Source organism: Urocampus carinirostris, chromosome 1 (assembly GCF_059441175.1).
Source record: "Urocampus carinirostris isolate Australia breed hairy pipefish chromosome 1, RoL_Ucar_1.0, whole genome shotgun sequence".
NCBI lineage: Eukaryota > Metazoa > Chordata > Actinopteri > Syngnathiformes > Syngnathidae > Urocampus > Urocampus carinirostris.
Genome location: NC_142349.1, coordinates 63,459,648 through 63,477,194, shown reverse-complemented (window position 1 = coordinate 63,477,194; position 17,547 = coordinate 63,459,648). Strand labels below are relative to the sequence as shown.

The 17,547-nt window shown below is 40.5% G+C and overlaps 1 protein-coding gene across 1 annotated transcript in view; it reads right to left on the bottom strand.

The window, feature by feature from the left end:
• Positions 1-17,034, bottom strand: part of greb1l (GREB1 like retinoic acid receptor coactivator) — a 100,892-nt gene extending 83,858 nt beyond the window's left edge. The window contains exons 1-2 of the mRNA XM_088348140.1: positions 16,891-17,034; positions 6,008-6,112 (exon numbers count right to left, since the gene is read on the bottom strand). The gene's annotated coding sequence lies outside the window, so the exon portion shown is untranslated. The remainder of the gene's footprint in view (positions 1-6,007; positions 6,113-16,890) is intronic.
• Between the last annotated feature and the right edge of the window lie 513 nt (positions 17,035-17,547).

Genomic DNA, 17,547 nt, shown 5'->3' with positions numbered 1-17,547 from the left:
ACTTTTCAAAGTTCCCTTTTAAGCTGTAGCATTCACCTGTCCTATTGGGTGTAACCTCTAGGGGGCGACAACACAATAGATAATAGTAATACATGGTACTTTGAAGCGCCTTCAGGACAACCAAGGTCACTGTACATATAGCAACAAACAGCAATAAAGCCAGAATAAAACAAAAATAAAACAAGCAAGTAATAAATAGCAAATAAAAACACGGAAGGGATAGTATGTGTAATCACGAGGTAAGAAGAAATGCAATGGCAAAGTGAAGCCACCAAAAAGCAGTGTCAGCGTCATTTTTAAGCAGATTTGTTGAGAAACATGGAAACGATATCAAGCATTTACAGGCACTTCACCTAAGGTTCAAGCACTTTTCAATCCTTCTAAACAGAACATTCAAGCATTTTCAATGATTTTAAGCACCCGTACAAACCCTGCATGCATGGCTGGTCACCTGTCAATCTTATTCAATATATATTTTGTTTTTTAATTGTAAAAAGTGTGTACTGTATACAACTAACTTGAAGTGAAAAGATTTTCCCTGAAGGACATAGCAAGGTTTTTTTACACAGATTAGCTGACAATAACAATAACTCCTTGTGGCGAGCCATATCCTGCAGCTAAGTGGCTCACATGAGTTGTTAGAGGAGGAAACAATGGAAAAAATGGAAGATGGCTAAATGACAGGACCCATAGACCATCACATATAGGGCTTAGCTGTGTGCGTTAGGTGCTGTTAAAATAGAGTTCGAGCGGGTCGATTATTTGGGAATTTAACGGATATCAGTATCGAAATTCTTATTTTTTCGGCTGATTATTTAGGCTCAGACGGAGCCATGCCTCTATTTCCTTCTTTTCCCTCTGTCTTGGACGCTACCTACTCACGCTTTCTGATTGGATGAGCGACTAGAGAAGGAGCCACTGAAGAATAACGTTACAGCTCTGCAAACTCGTGAGTCCTGAGAATCAAGACAGATGAGAGTATTGAGATTTTAAAAACGCTGTGGAAGAAAAGCAAGTATGTGGTTAAGGGATAGTTTAAATAGTGTAGTTAACTTGTTTTAGGGAACCACGTTTAGGTGGAGATCCATAAATTAGCTCTTATCATAACATTAGTTGGTCAATCAATTAGGAAACTGGTAAGATGGCTACCAAACAAGTCAGCGTCTTCAAAGTCGGTCTAAAGTTCTGGAACGAAACCAAGGAGTGTTTGAGAAAGGATTTTTATGATACTGGTCCCTTCTCAAGGTTTCTTCAGCCTGGTTATCCTGGAAGGGGGATTACTTCATGGGGTTTATGTCAAGGTTTCTTCATTTTCCTTATATTGAGGTTTTTGAGTTTTTCCTTGCCCTCATGTAGGCTTTAGATCAGGGGATGGTGTAATAATTGTTTGTAGTTTGCAATAATCTGTGGTCTGTGCAGCCCTTTGAGACTCCTTGTGGTGAGTAAGGGATATACAAATAAACACGACTTGACCAGACTTCTCTAGAGGTGGTCTACTCTGGGACATCTGTTGGGTGTCCTCATCTCATCTCATTGGCTACACCTCAGTAGGGTCGCGTGGGTGCTGGAGCCCATCCCAGCAATCATCGGGCAGTGGGCAGGGGACACCCTGAACTGGTTGCCAGCCAATCGCAGGGCGCACAGGCACAGACAACTCGCTCGCTCATTCACACTTAGGGATAATTTGGACCGGCCAATTCACCTGAAATGCATGTCTTTGGAATGTGGAAGGAAACCGGAGTGCCCGGAGGAAACCCACGCAAGTACGGGGAGAACATACAAACTCCGCACAGTTAGGCCGGGAGCTGGATTTGAACCCACGCAGGAGGTCCCCACGACCTCAGAACTGTGCCGCACACGCGCTAACCACCCGCTTCAAAAAATGAGGCCACCTCCAGATTGGATTATACTTTAGAACACACCCACACAAACAATATTACAGAGACAATCAATGAGTTTCAGTTTTATATGCCATTGAATTGAGTAGTATTCCTCTAAGACAACATTGATATTATTACAATTATCAAGTGAAAAAAAGGCTTAAAATCGTAAAAGACAATACTATAGCGGTGAGAAGAAAGTGAATGGAATGCATTTTTCTATTTTGGGGGAAATTAGCACGTAAATGCAACGGAGTGGGGGTGAAAATGTGGGCTGCCATGCTTAGCAGTTTAAACCTACGTATCATTGACGCTCATTGTCATGACAAATAAAACGCAAACCAATGAAAGACAAAAAGAGATTCAGCCTAAAATATTTTTCAAATACCGTAAATTCCGGACTATAAGCCGCTACTTTTTTCCCAAACGTTCAACCCTGCGGCTTATTCAGTGAGTCTACATGACAATGTCTCTTTCCCATATTGAAGTAAGACAACTTTGGTGATGTGAGTTATAAGGAGGAAGATGAGGACGGTTTACCGTGGTTTCTACATGTACGGTATGTTTTTTTTAACAGACCCGTTTACTGCGTCGCGAGCGTGTTGCTAGTAGCGTTTTGCTACCCTTCACAGGCACGGTTAGGGATGAAAGTTATAATATTATTATTAAAGCTTTGAAAACTCTCTCGGTGTACCGTCTTTCTTTGTAAATATGTGTAACCATGTATAATATGTATTTGCAACTGTATATTTTTGTAATGTATTTATTTTAGAAACTTATTCTGATATATTTTGCACGAGCAACTGAGAAAGAAGGGGCGGGGCAAACGCGGGCTGACGGGAAGTGGAGTAAAGGTGAGACGTGTTTGTGGACGCGGCCGACAATAGTGGATATATATTTTTCCCACCCTTACCTTTGGAAATATACACTTGTTTCCTTGGATTACTTTCAACAGGCACCCAGACTCTTAAGGTCCGGTATCATTTTCCGTTCCAATTTGCCGGCTGTGATTTTTGGACTCTGTCGGGTATGGGTTAATTTTGTGTTTGTGTTGCATTTTTTCAATGTGGGCGCATGCGGCTAATATACAGGTGCGGCTTGTGTATATACAAAATCGGTTTTCTTCGCGAAATGTGGTGGGTGCGGCTTATAATCAGGTGCGCTCTATAGTCCGGAATTTACGGTCATTAAAAAAACTATTGAGTTTCGACCGATACCATTAGATAATCAAATTCTCTTCCCTTTGCGAAAGAAATAATTGATATTTTTCAAGAAATATCCAACCCAAAATATGTTCCTTAATATTGTCATTACTCTATTAAATGGAAATTTACAATGCACTCATTTTCAGGTTCGTGATTGTTAAAGGGACACTTAGTAGGCAGCCAATACTGGTATCAGCAACCAATATGGGTACTGATACCGTACATAAAATTGTACTCCATCTGCAACTAAAAAGACTGGTATTTATTAAAGTGTGTAAAAGTGCTTCCATTAATCTAAGTAAAAAATATTGATTCAAAAAGTAGGTTAAATAAATGCATGATTTCCTAAACATGAATGATTCAAAATCCTCATAGGTTTCGAAATATATCAGTATACTACAATACTTGCGCATCTCACAACTACGGAAGCCCAAATGACGATTCTACAAAGGTAGCTTGACCTGGCCATTTACCATCCACAGCGGAGCCCTGCATGTAATGGGCCCAAAGGGGTTTTTTCCCCACTGTTTCATTCTCTAGCCACTCATGCTAGCATTTTAATTGTAGGCTATTTTTGATGCGCCACAACCAACAGACAGAGTGACTGTTTTTTTATCGTCCATCATCCGACCTTATCCGCCGGCTCCAAAGTAAATTGAGTTTGAGACCCCAAATGGTGCAAAAAAACAATACAAAAATAACCGGACTATCATCCCATTGTTATTTTCATAAGTTGAGAAATGTGTATTTGTTTTACATAGTGGAATTCGTACCTAAGGTCACCGACGTTTGTCTGGCATCTTGCTGCTACATTATATTACATTACGCGGGTTGGTACGACCAGTCTGCTTGGAGCGCTCATAGCGCATACGGCGCCTACCAGACCACCTACACGGGGCAAGACCAAAGCGTATACCCCAGCGGCAGTGGAGGCGCCAAAGCCACTCCTTCCAGCGCCACCACCAGCACGGGCGCCACCACGTACTAAGCTCCGACCTTTTACCGAATCTTTTTTTGTTTTTTTTTACGTATTGCGGAGTCGGGTAGATGACTCTTCTGTTGCATTTTTTGTCACCGCTTCACTTGTCGGCATGGGTCTGTCCTTCCGTCTGCTGTGTCTTGTTCCCAGCGTTGACTTAATAAAAACGAAAAAAATTGTGCTCTGCCGCACTGGTTTTCGTCCGCATCAGACAATACAGTGCCATCTAGTGGGCACATATTACACACCTGGGCTTTAAATACCAGTAAAACATTGTCGTTAATATGGCAATTACTCTAATTCAGGGGTGTCCAACTCATTTGAACTCGGGGGCCACACGATAGAACAAACATTCTGTCGGGGGCCGGACTAGTAGATTTAAGAGAAAGAAAAAGAGATAAAGAAATAAGAGAAAGAGGAAGGGAAAAGGAGAGAGGGCGGGACAAAGAAAAAGAGAGAGAGGGAGAGCGTGAGAAACAAAAGATACAAAGTTGTGAGAGAGGGGGGAAAAGAAAGGGAAAGGAAGAAAGAAATCCAAAGAGAAATAGAAAGACAGAAGGAGAGAAAAGAGAAAAGAAAGGGCAAAGGGTATGAAGAGAGAAAGAGAAAAGAGAGAAAAGGAAAAAAGGAAGTTAGAGCAAAAGAGGTTAAAAGACACGGAGAGAGAAAGAGACAAAGAGTAACAAAGAAAGAGAAAAAGAGACACAGAGAGTGAAAGAGACAGAGTGGGAGAAAAGGGGTGGAAAAGAAAGAGAGAGAGAGAGAGAGAGAGAGAAAAGAGAGAGAGAGATACAGAAAGAGAGGGAGAGATAGATACAGAAAGAGAGAGAGAGAGCGAGAGAAAGAGAGAGATAGAAAGAAACACAAGTACAGTGTCTTTGTTCGAGGCACCTTTCTTTAGCAAGATAAAGTTGACATATTTCAACCTGCAGCTTGTTTTTCTCTTGCGCTTCTCTGAGTGTTGTCTCGCGGGCCGGATTTAATCCCTTAGCGGGCCTGATCTGGCCCGCGGGCCGCCTGTTTGACACCTGTGCTCTAGTTCATGGAAATTTACCATCCGTCTAATTTCTGGTTTCTTAAAGGGCCAGTCCGAAGAAACTAAATATGAATGAAATGACTAAATTTTGTGCAAGCTTGGGGAGTAACGGAATACATGGAAGGGCAAAAATGATGTCGGCAAGCTGTTTGGATTTATTTTCATTTTGTTTCTGTCGCATTTTGTGTTAGTTTTGCCGGAGATCAAAGAGATCAAAGCCAGGAGAGAAAGCTTACCACGTGTTGTGAGTCATCATTTTATTCATATTTAGTTTGTCTTTTATTAGCATATTTGGTATTGGAGTAATCCAAAAGTAATTGAAAGTAATCAAGTTCAAAAAACCCTACCCGTCTCCAAATAGTTGCCCACCCCTAGAGTAGAACATGGAATGAGTTGTAGTAGGTATCCAAATTATCAAGTAATAGGAGGCCCCAAATCTAATTTTGCTTAGGGCCCCATGAAAGCTTGGGCCAGTCCTGGATGAATATAAATAAAGTCAGGTAATGCTATTGAGCTAGTACATCAACAAATACTGCAATTTTCATTTTAAACTCTAAATTCAGTGAATGAAGTGTCTCAAAATGGTGTATAAATAGATTGGATTTATTGAAAAACACGCAAACATATTCACGGGACTCCGTTTGTTTGCAAAAGGAGCTCCTCATTCCATCCGGATCTCTTATTCTCAATCTTCTTATCTCAACTTTGATATTCTTCAATTTTGTGACGCTTTGTATGCAAATAACCTCCTCAGGGCCTTCAGGTCTCCATTTGATCCCCCCATGAGGACTTGCGACAAAGGCAATCTCAGACCAGTTCTCGTCATGTCTTGTGACGATTTCCAAAATGGGACTCGCGTTTATGCTCAGGGTTAAAAAAGGAGGAAGGGTGGAAAAAGGGAGCTCACATGATGAGTGTCGGCAGGCGTGAAGAGTCGGGTTCACCTCGGCCTCATGCTGGGTCGCCGCCAATCAGCGCCGCAGGAAGGACATTTTACTCAAAACCCGGACACCTGAGGAACATAAATGCATGGATTATTATTTCGGTTTTGATTTTGATTAAAAAAAGTCAAGAGATTTTGATTTCTTTTGCGTAGCGGAATCCCAACCCAGGAGTCGGCGCCATGTTTTGTCTGGCATCTTGCTGATACTGGTTTTTATTCGCAATAGAGTGCCATCTAGTGGTCAAATATGACCCACTGGTCTTCTAATGATTTTATATTGTATTAAAAAAAATGTGTCAGCTTTCTGAGAATTCCCATTCGTTTCGATCAGCTGACAAATGAATACGTGAATAAACAAACGATGACAATAACAATAAGACAATACACAATGAAGAATGAAATATTATACACTTTAAAATAATACTCATAATAAATCATTTTTACGGTGAGCTCCAAAATGACTATAATGACAATAACAGCATTTTTTTAAATAATGAAAAAATAATAATCCAAAAGAATACAACACAAAAAAATGCAATAACAGTAATTAATAACACAAATAAATCATTAAAAATTGCTTTCTGATTTTTTTTCCCAGTCAACTCAAAATGAATTAACTAATAATGCAAATAATTATAACCAAAAAAAAGTAATAATTATAATATAATGAAAACTGCAAAAATACTTCTAAATCTTAAATAACACTAATTTGCCAATAATAATTGTATCTTATATATTTTTTTCTGGGAGCTCAAACATTAAGAAAGTAAAAATAATGATAATTATAGATAAGAATATAACATGTTAAAAAAATGCAAAAAATATGCAATAAAATAATTTAAAAATACATATTAATATTGATAATAATAATATCATGGCCATAAAATTGCAAAAAAAAAAAATCATAAAATAATAGAAATAAAATAAGAACATTAATATGATGATATTGATCGTTTCATAGAAATGTCAGGTTCTGGACGGTTGCCATGGCGCCCAGCTGGCACCGCATTTTCTGATAACTCCTGTGGGTACTTAAACGTTCTCTTTTGAACTGCGCTTGGCCAGATCGTTGTTAAAAATGTGTTTTTGCAGGGTTATACTTGTTGGACTTTGTTGCACTCCGGTGTAACATTCTGTTATTAATAATAACTAGTTAATATTGACATTTAAGATAGTTGGTCAGAACATGTGTGTATGTATATTTTTGATTGACGTATTTATGTCATGATTATCGATATGCATCACCTGTGCCCGCTCCTTTGGCGCCAACTGCCTCGGACTCTGATTGGCTCCCTGTCCCTATTTAAACCCACTCCTATCTGTCCCCTGTTGTCAGTCCATCTGCAAGCCTCAGTTTACACTAGGCAAGCCTTTTTTCGACCCTGACTCCCACCTGTTTTTTGCTCCCGTCTGTCCCGTTCGACCCGTTTTTGATCCTGACCATGTTTACTCTCCCGTCCCGGCTTTCGACTTCTTTTTGTCCCAGACCACGTCTACTCTCCTGGCTTACAACTCGCTTCCGACCCCCGACCACGTTTTTTGCTCTCCTGTCCCGGCTACTGACCCGTTCTTCCGTTCCCGACACCGCCATCGCTCGTCACGGAAGATCCACTTCCGCGTTCAGAGCGACCTTCCCGCGTCCAGCAACCACCGGATCGTGGGCGCAACCCTTTCTTTTTTTTCCAATAAAACTTGTGAGAAACGCAACGCAAGTGGGTCCTGTCTCCGTTCCGGTCCTGACAATTCATTGGCCTATCATACCCAGAAAATGTAATTTAACAAAACATGGTTGTTGTTGTTGTTATTGTTGTTGTATATTTCTGGTTGGATTCATAAAAAGAAATCATCTGTATTTGGCAGAAGGTTATTCTTCCATTTATGGTGTGAATGAAGCATCAAAACAAAACAAAAACAAACAAGAAAACAAGAAGTTAAAAAACATAAAAGCATGGCCGCTATTGGTGTGTGAGTTTGTGTGTGAATGGGTAAGTGTGAAGCACATTGTGAAGCGTTGGGAGGTCTTCATTGACTTGAAAAGGGCTATATAAATGCAGAGCATTTACCATTTACCATTTTAAAAAAACTACAAAAAGAAAAAGGAAACTTATATAGTAAGCAGAAACAACAAAAAAACTGAAAGAAAAAAAGCAAACCAAAAATGAGACAAAACAAACAAAACCATACAAAACCTCAAATTATACAAAAAATCAAGAACAATAATATAGCAAAAACTCTCAAAAAACTTTCAAAAATATAATAATACAAAAGCAAAAAAAAAAAACATAAAGACCAAAGAAGAACCAAAAAACCCAAAACCTTTGATAAAATAAAAAAGAAAACGGAAATGAAACAACAAACACACCATGGGCGGCAGTGGCTCAGGAGGTAGAGCGCTTGTCTTGGGATCAAGGGATCCCAGTTTGAATCCCGGCTTGTCTGTGTTACGTGTTGAAGTGTCCTTGGGTAAGACACTGAACCCCTAATGCCCCCAATAAGCAGGTTAGCGCCTTACATGGCTGCAAGGCTGCTATTGGGAAATGTGGAGCACATTGTAAAGTGCTTTGGGAAGTCTTGAAAAGCGCTATATAAATGCAGATTCATTTTCATTTCATAAATGCAAAAGTCCTTGGGTAAGACACTGAACCCCTAATGCAGATCATAAAACATTCACAATCAATAACGAATATATAAAACGAACAGATCAAATAATAAAACAATCAAAACGTAATTAACAAAAACAAATGTACTTTGATTACAGTTTTTGGACTAGAAACATACAGTGCAATAAAAACGTGGGATATTCCTGCCTGAATATTTTCTACAGGATAGATATTCAAGTCATTGTGTTTTTTTTCTTTAATAAAGGTGATAGTTGGGTTTTATAGTTAAAACAAATATTTAAAATCATGTCTGTCCAGACTAATTAATTAAATGGTCTGAAATGGTCTGCATTTATATAGCGCTTTTCAAGTCAATGACTTCCCAAAGCGCTTTACAGTGTGCTTCACATTTCCCAATAGCGGCCGTGATCTGTGCAGCCATGTAAGGCGCTAACCTGCTTATTGGGGGTAATTGGGGGTTCAATGTCTTACCCAAGGACACTTCGACATGTAACACGGACAATCCGGGATTCGAACTGGGATCCCTTAATCCTAAAACGATCGCTCTACCTCCTGAGCTACTGCCGCCCCAAATAAAAAAATAATAAAATCTGGATCTTCGCACAGCCCTACTTTAATCCAGGGAAGGTCACCTTAAAGAAACCCCTTATTCAATCACAATATCACAGATTGTGAGGTCCATATTTTAGCGTTTTGAACCATCATTTATTCTCACGGTGGTCCCACAAGAACAATGAGTCCACTCGTGAGCAATGTTCCCTGTAATTTTCACACAGAGTCGGTGAGCAACGCTTGAAACAACAGTGAGCCACCATAATCCCAAGTGTGGCAAGATAATTCATTATCAAACATGTCCAAAACTTGACATTTTGCTGAGTTTCCGGCAATGCAAAATGATTTTTCACTTTTGAATGAATTAACGCATGTACGATTGCAAAGGTTGTGCGGCCTACAAACGTCATTTGTTTTAACAATTCTTTCACAAGATATCCATTTCTTTTTATTTCCTGATATATTTTGTCGCATAATATTAACATTTTTGGGGGCTTATTTAGTCGGTTGTAAGATACAGAACTGTACTTAATCACATTTTTGAGTGGAAGTACAATGTTGGCGACAAGATTCTCTTGATATAATTGGAAATTATTTGAATGCAACACACACTTTTTCTTCTTTTTTCCGTGTTTTTTTTTCTACTTTTTTTTAATTCCTATTAAAAAAATCTCATTGTGTTTATTTTTTCCGAGCTGTTGCTTTTTTCTTTTTGTTCTCTGTTTACTTTTTTCCTACATTTCTTTCTTTTCTTTTTTTCAGGCTTTTTTTCTACATTTTTCCTTCTTTTTTCTCTTCCTTTTGTTTCTTTTTGTTCCAGCTTTTCACTACTTTGTCTTTTTTTTTTCTTTTTTGTTCTATTTCCCCCTTCCTTTGTGTCATTTTGTGCATAATTTTACTTAATATTTGGTCATGTTGGGATTAAAGAAGCAAAAACAACCTGAAGAGCCGTTTAGGACCCGAAGGAGCCGGTTCCTTTTAGTGAGATGAGCCGAAGAAGCCGGTTCTCGACAAATTGTACTAACTTTACTCAACTTTACTCGACTTCAAAATACCGCATTTAGGACACAACGTCTGGGGAACCCGTGTATTTTTACCTTCATGCGCTGTAACTTTGACTTAAGTCGCTTCTTATTAAGTAATTTTGAGCCCTCATTTTTGTGCGCTGGCTAGATTTTCTTGCACGCGCGCAGCTTAGAGCAGGGGTGTCAAACTCATTTTACCTCGGGGGCCACACGATAGAACAAACATTCTCTCGTGGGTCGGACTAGTATATTGGAAAGAAAGAAAAAGAAAGAAATAAGACAAAGCAAAGTAGAGAAAAAGAGAGAGGGTGGGACAATGAAAGAGAGAAAGGGAGAGAGAGAAGAGAGAGGGAGAGATAACGTAAGAAACAAAAAATATATAAAGACAAATAGTGAGAGAGGGGGAAAGAAAGAGAGAGAATCATATCCAAAGAGAAATAAAAAGAGAGAAAGAGGGAAGGAGAGAAAAGAGAAGGAGAGAAAGAGAGAATGGGAGAAGGAGAGAAGGGGAAAGCAGGAGAGAGCAAAAGAGAGAAAAGGAAAAATGGAAGAGAGAGCAAAAGGAGGTAAAAAGACACAGAAAAAGAGACAAAGAGAAACAAAGAAAGAGAAAAAGACACAGAAAGTGAAAGAGCGACAAAGAGTGAGAAAAAGGGATGAAAAGAGAGATAGAGAGAGAGAGAGAGAGAGAGAGAGAGAGAGAGAGAACCTGAGAAACAAGACATATAAAGACAAATAGTGAGAGAGGGGTAAAGAATGATATCCAAAGAGAAATAGAAAGAAAGAGGGAAGGAGAGAAAAGATAAGGAGAGAAAGAGAGAATGGGAGAAGGAGAGAAGGGGAACGCAGGAGAGAGCAAAAGAGAGAAAAGGAAAAATGGAAGAGAGAGCAAAAGAAGGTAAAAAGACACAGAAAAAGAGACAAAGAGAAACAAAGAAAGAGAAAAAGACACAGAAAGTGAAAGAGAGACAAAGAGTGAGAAAAAGGGAGGAAAAGAGAAAGAGAGAAAGATAGAGATAGAGAGAGAGGGAGAAAAAGAAAGAAATACAAGTACACCGTCTTTGTGAGAGGCACCTGGCTTTGGCAACATCAAGTGGACATATTTAGGCCTGCAGCTCGTTTTTCTCTTGCGCTTCTCTGAGCGTCGTCTCGTGGGCCGGATTCAATCCCTTAGCGGGCCTGATCTGGCCCCCAGGCCGCATGTTTGACACCCCTGGCTTAGAGGACCCCAACCGTGACCGGGGGTGATGCTAAACCATACCCGGCCCCGCCTCCGGGGCCACGACCATACTACTGGGAAGGTTTTGGTTTTCTAGGCACAGTCGACACACGCTAATACTTTGACCCTGTCGGCAGAGTATTGTTTAACCACTCAACCTGTGACATAACACAAAGCAAAGTCAAGAAACTGTCCCGACTGACCCCGTCATCACCGAAGCGGGGTCCAAGTCCTGCCAGTGTCCACATTTTATGCACGGGAGCTCGTCTTTTGTCAATGATTAGCCGGCCTTCGTGCAGCCAATACAGTCAATGTGTCAGCCCAGGAGACTGCATTCCTTTTTTTTCTTCTTCTTCTGCCCTGACTTGATCCCTCACCCAATAAAGCAGTGGTGTGGAACTTCTTTGACCCAAAGAGCTATAAAAGCAAAATTATTTTGATTTTTTTTCGAGAGAGAGCCACACCATATATTTTAAGACCAGGGTTGGGTAGGGTTACTTTAACTTGATTACTTTCAATTACTTTTGGATTTGTGGGGCGGCATTGGCTCAGGAAGTAGCTCGCTCGTCTTGGGATCAAGAGATCGCAGTTCGAAACCCAGCTCCTCCGTGTTACATGAAATTTTCCTCCTCTCGTCGTTAGGGGAAAGGACGCACGGCTTCCTCCTTCCACCTCCCTCACGTCAGACGTCATTTCTGCTTCTTGGCAATAACTTACAAGCTTTACTAACTTTCTTTCCGATAGGGTGGCAGTGGCTCAGGAAGTAGCTCGCTCGTCTAGGGATCAAGAGATCGCAGTTCGAAACCCAGCTCCTCCGTGTTACATGTTGAAGTGTCCTTGGGTAAGACACTGAACCCCAAATGCCCCCAATAAGCAGGTTACATGGCTGCACGGCCGCTATTGGGAAATGTGAAGCACCCTGTAAAGCGCTTTGGGAAGTCTTGACTTGAAAAGCGCTATATGAATGCAAATCATTTCATTTCATTACTCCAATACCAAATATGCTAATAAAAGACAAAAGAATCTAAACATGAATAAAATGATGACTCACAACACATGGTAAGGTTTCTCTCCTGGCTTTGATCTCTTTGATCCCCGGCAAAACGAACATAAAATGCGACAGAAACAAAATTAAAATAATTCCGAACAGCTTGCCAACATCATTTTTGCCGTTCCGTGTATTCCGTTACTCCCCGAGCCTGCGCAAAATTTAGTCATTTTATTCATATTTAGTTTCTTTTGTCTTTTATTAGCATATTTGGTATTGGAGTAATCCAAAAGTCATTGAAAGTAATCAAGTTCAAGGAACCCTACCCAACCATGGTTAAGACTAAATTCAAGAAAACCGCCAAACCTGCTCTCCAGACAAAATTTAATTCATCAGCGCTCATTATTTCATTGCCTGACATTTGACGATTTGATCAAATCTAGGAAATTCTAATAATGCCATAACCTGTGTCCCCTTCTAATATAAAAATCATGGTTCACGGATCCCTTAACCGGATGAGTTGTCAGGGTACCAATGTGGACACTGTCAGGAACCAGGACAGGAACCAGGAAGCAGAACGCGCTCGCGTAACGTTACTCACAATTTATTGGGGAGAAGATGAATGAGCGCACTCTCGATCCGGTTATCAGTGGTCGCGGAAGTAGATTAAACGGAACAAGGAAGTGGTCAAAATCAAACAGGAGCAAAACACAGGCAAAAACGGAGATTGACAGGGCTTGGCAAAACAAGAGAAAAACACAGGCAAAAACAGGGATTCACAGGGCTTGACGTATCACAACAGAGTTTAGCAGGAGTTTCGCAGACGCTCCGACACCAGGCGACTCACGAGACAGCGTTTAAGAAGTCAGGGAGCAATCTGTCAACGCGTTTCAGCTGGTGTCCATGGGCGGAGCCAATTGGGCGCCGTGGCAACCGTGACACAACCTGGCGCAGCACTGCGGGACCAATTGGGCGCCATGGCAACTGTGACAGACACAACTCTGGACAGCCTTCTCCACTGTAGGTCCCTGGCCTGTTCTTGGGTCGTGGCACCAGTCAATTCCCTAATGTTGTTGGTCCAGTTCTGTTTTGGTCTTCCTCTCCTCCTGCTCTCTTGGACTGTGCCCTGGAGGATGTTCTTGGTCAGTCCTGATGTTCTTGTGACATGACCATACCACTGAAGGTTCCATCTGAGCACAGTTGACAACAGTTCGTTGAAGGGTCCAATGTCCCCTCTGATAGTGTTGTACACGGGCTAAGTAGCTGATGCCTAGAAGTTTCTTGTAGCATCGCATCTCCAAGGCCTGGATTTCCTTTTCCAGTTCTACTGTGAGAGTCCATGTCTTGCAAGCGTAGAGGAAGATGGAAGAACCAGTGCTTGCATCTGATCTTCGATTTCACCGCTATGTTCTTGTCCCTCCAGATGGGTTTTAGTCTGTCAAGTGCTACTGTGGTTTGAGCTATCCCAGCCATGATTTCTGGTTCTGATCCCTCTTCTGATACGAAAGCTCCAAGATATTTAAATTTGGTGACGGTTTTTGCTCTCTGTAGTTGATAGAGATGTTTGTGGTGATACCTTGGGGACTGTTAGTCATCACTTTTGTTTTTCCTGTGCTGATTTCCATCCCATAATGGCTTGATGCTTTGTCCAGGCGATTGACCAGATCTCTAAGTTCCTGTTTGTCTCTTTGTCTCACTCCCACAGTTCGGCAAACGTGTTGTGGTTCTCTTTGAACATCATATTTGTCCTAAATAATGGTTTCAAAACAAGGTGCGTGCAAAGTTGTCTTAATAAAATGTCTCAAAATACTGCAAATGAGAGGTATTAACCTTTGGCGCAGACGGTGCTGGAGTAGGAGGAAAGGGGAGTGTGTGCCCATTCCTACCGCTTTTGCAATCAAATTGCTCTGGGAGTTTTTCTAGCATTTTGGGGTGTTTACAGTTTGTTCTGTGGGGTTTCATCATAAAGTGTTTTGACAGTGAACATAGATTGTTTAATGAGCTTTCATAGAAGGGTTTTTAGCGACGCGCAGCCAAAATGTGGTCTGTTGTTGTGACACCTTGACTGTAAACTCTAGTTGAGACTGTGCCCTATGGAAAATAGACTCTTATTTAGGGTTTTTTAGCTTTGCACGTGTTAAAATCGGCTTCACACGTAACAATTTAAAGAATATTTGTGCAAGCTTAATTTTATCTCAGATGTACTCGTGTAAAGAGGTTCCCGACCCTGCAATAAAGCTTTGCAAGTTCAAGCGACGCCTACGAACTGTTCCGATTGTTATCTGGCGGGCCACACATAGATGGCTCCAAGAGATGAGGCGGCCATAAAACCCGAAAAAGAAAAACATTCAAGTGTTGCCAGGGGCTCTTGACGTCCAGTTTTTCCAGTCATGACATCAGGACGAACTGTGCTTAGAATTTGGCAGGAATGCTGACTAAATGTTACTCTTGACCAAATTGTCTTCATTCCATTTCCAGTTGAGACCCTCGCGGGGTTGACTTTTGCTTTCACAGCAGGCATTCACTTCACACTTCTTAATTTAATATGTAAAAGTTTTATGTATATAATTGAGCTAAGGGCCCAGGGGGAACACAAAATTTGATCTAAAAGAAAAAAATGAAGAGATCTTACTTAATCCTTTTATTTGTTAAGGTTAATGAGGACCAGAACCCCCCACAATATCCAAAATTCCGCAAAGTAGTAGCATCAGTGTCCTGAACTGAAAAAAAAAGCGCTCTGTTAGCCCCTGCACTCAGCAATAGTCGACCAGGGATAATGGATCAACACAACCATACATTTCATTTTAACCAGGTTAGAATGGGATGCCTCCCAACAAAAGTGCTTTCTGATAGTCCCGCTCACAGCAATATGGGATTGGGGATAATGGATCTCGACTGCACTAGTGCAGTTAGTTTAAGGCGGAAATAGAGTAATGCAATAAAATAAAATAAAAAATAACTCCAGGCCTGACAAAAGTGCATTCTGCTAGCCCTCACTCGCAGCAATATGCGATCAAGGACAGTGGATTGCAGCCGCACAAGTGCAGTTCATTTTAGGCATAAAAACAGTAACAACACAAAATAAATTACATACTAGAGTCAGTCATTTTAATGCTGCATAATAAATAAAAACATATTTAAAATGTTTGCAGACTGATGAAAAAATATAAATACTTTTAAAAATGAATATCCCTGAACTTAGGTTAACCACAATCATAAAAATAAAAGATGTTTGAACATATTTAAAGTAATCAATTTAATCTTAAATGAGCGATAACAGAATTAACTCTATTGCAATATTGGATATGATAAGTTCAGAGTAATAAGCGATAACAAATACAATAAAAATTGAATAAACGGATGTTATTGCCTAGTAATAAAACGATATATGATTATACCTCAAAGTATATTTTAGGCACCTTTGCTCTTGAAATGTCAACAGACAACAATACGTATTAGATTAAGTAATTATAGAAATGATCATACATTTCAAATAAGTTAAAAACATTTAATAAATGTGAAATTATTTAGCTATGAGGTTTGAAGCCTGTTTGAAAGAAATAGAAATAAAAATGTCAATAATTAATAGTCAATTATTAGGTATAGTTGTATTTATTTGTAATACTTTGTAATGATTATAGTATCATAAATTGGGATGGATCTATAATTACAATATAAATAAATATGAAAAAAATAACATTTTATTTAAACAATATAAAATGTACATACATAATCAGGATATATAAAAACAAAATATGTTTTTTTTAAAAAATATAAATAAAAACGTTTACATTTATAATTAAAAATACAACTAACAAAAACTTCAAATTAAAAATGAAAAAATAATGAAAAACAACTAGTGCGGATAAGAGGTTCAGAAAATAAATGGAAAAAATTAAAAAGTTCATTATTTAGTTTTCCACAGTAATAGTTTCACTTTTTATCAACATAACCTCAATCAAATAAATATAATAAGTATGAAATTTGCCATAGATGCATCTTTAACCCGGCGATAAAATAAAATAAAATAAAAATAACCCTCAATAAAGCAATTAACCTTCCTGCAGTCCTCATTTGGTCATGCTATTGCTAATCACATTAAAAGGGAGGCTGCCAAATTCCATTTAACCGCCGCCTGCCTTCACCATGAAACCGGCACACTCGGCTTCTTCATATTTAGGAATAAAACCATGCCGCCGCAACAACCCCTGGATAAGACGTCACCCTCCTGCACGAATTAATAAAGCCAGATAAGCATTGGGGGGCGCTCATTGTCATGCAGGAAAGAGGCTGCTGTTAACATCAGAAAAGCAGAAAAAAGGGGGGGGATGGGTACAGGGGGGGGGGGGGGGGGGGGGCAGAAAAGGACTAACATCACACCACCAGATGAGGCGTTAAAAAGCCTCTCTTATTACAGTTGTTGAAAATAGTTTTTCCTCTACCTTGCATGACTTTGCTGGGGGGGAATCCAAATAACCAGGGAAGAAACCCTGCCCAAAAAGTGCTCCTTGGAGGTGCCGGTTTAGTCCATTCTGAGTAAATCCTGGTGGAAAGTCCGAGGAAGCATTTGGGGAGCTGAGTGTCCTCTCATGACACTCAGTCAGTCAGTCAGGCTGAAATGGGAATCTTCCTCCCTCTCTCTCTTTCTCTCTCCCTCTCTCTCTCTCTCTCTTGCATGCAAACAAACACACTGTAGACCCCTCCCCCGTCACCCCTACTCCCCCGGGTGCCCTCCTCTGTCCTGCCTGTGCCATTTGCCAAGTAGGAGGAGGAGGAGAATGCATTCATCTGAGCCCCTGTGGTGACAGATGCTCTGCAAAGTGGGGGAGAATTTGGGGTGGCGGGGGGGCGGTCTTCTTTACGGGGAAAAAAATGCTTAAAAGCGGGGGTCCTTAATCTTCCTGGGGTCTGCCACGCGTGACCCCCCGACACGCCCGGCGGAGGGCACTGTGTCAAGTTTGGTGAGTTAAAGAGGCCTTCGTAATGGGGGGGGGGGGACACTTTGGATCAGGGGTCTCAAATTCAATTGAGATGGGGGGCTGCCGTAGCTGGAGTCCGAGTGGGGTTGGGCCGAATCGGGTTTTCCACACACAAAAAAA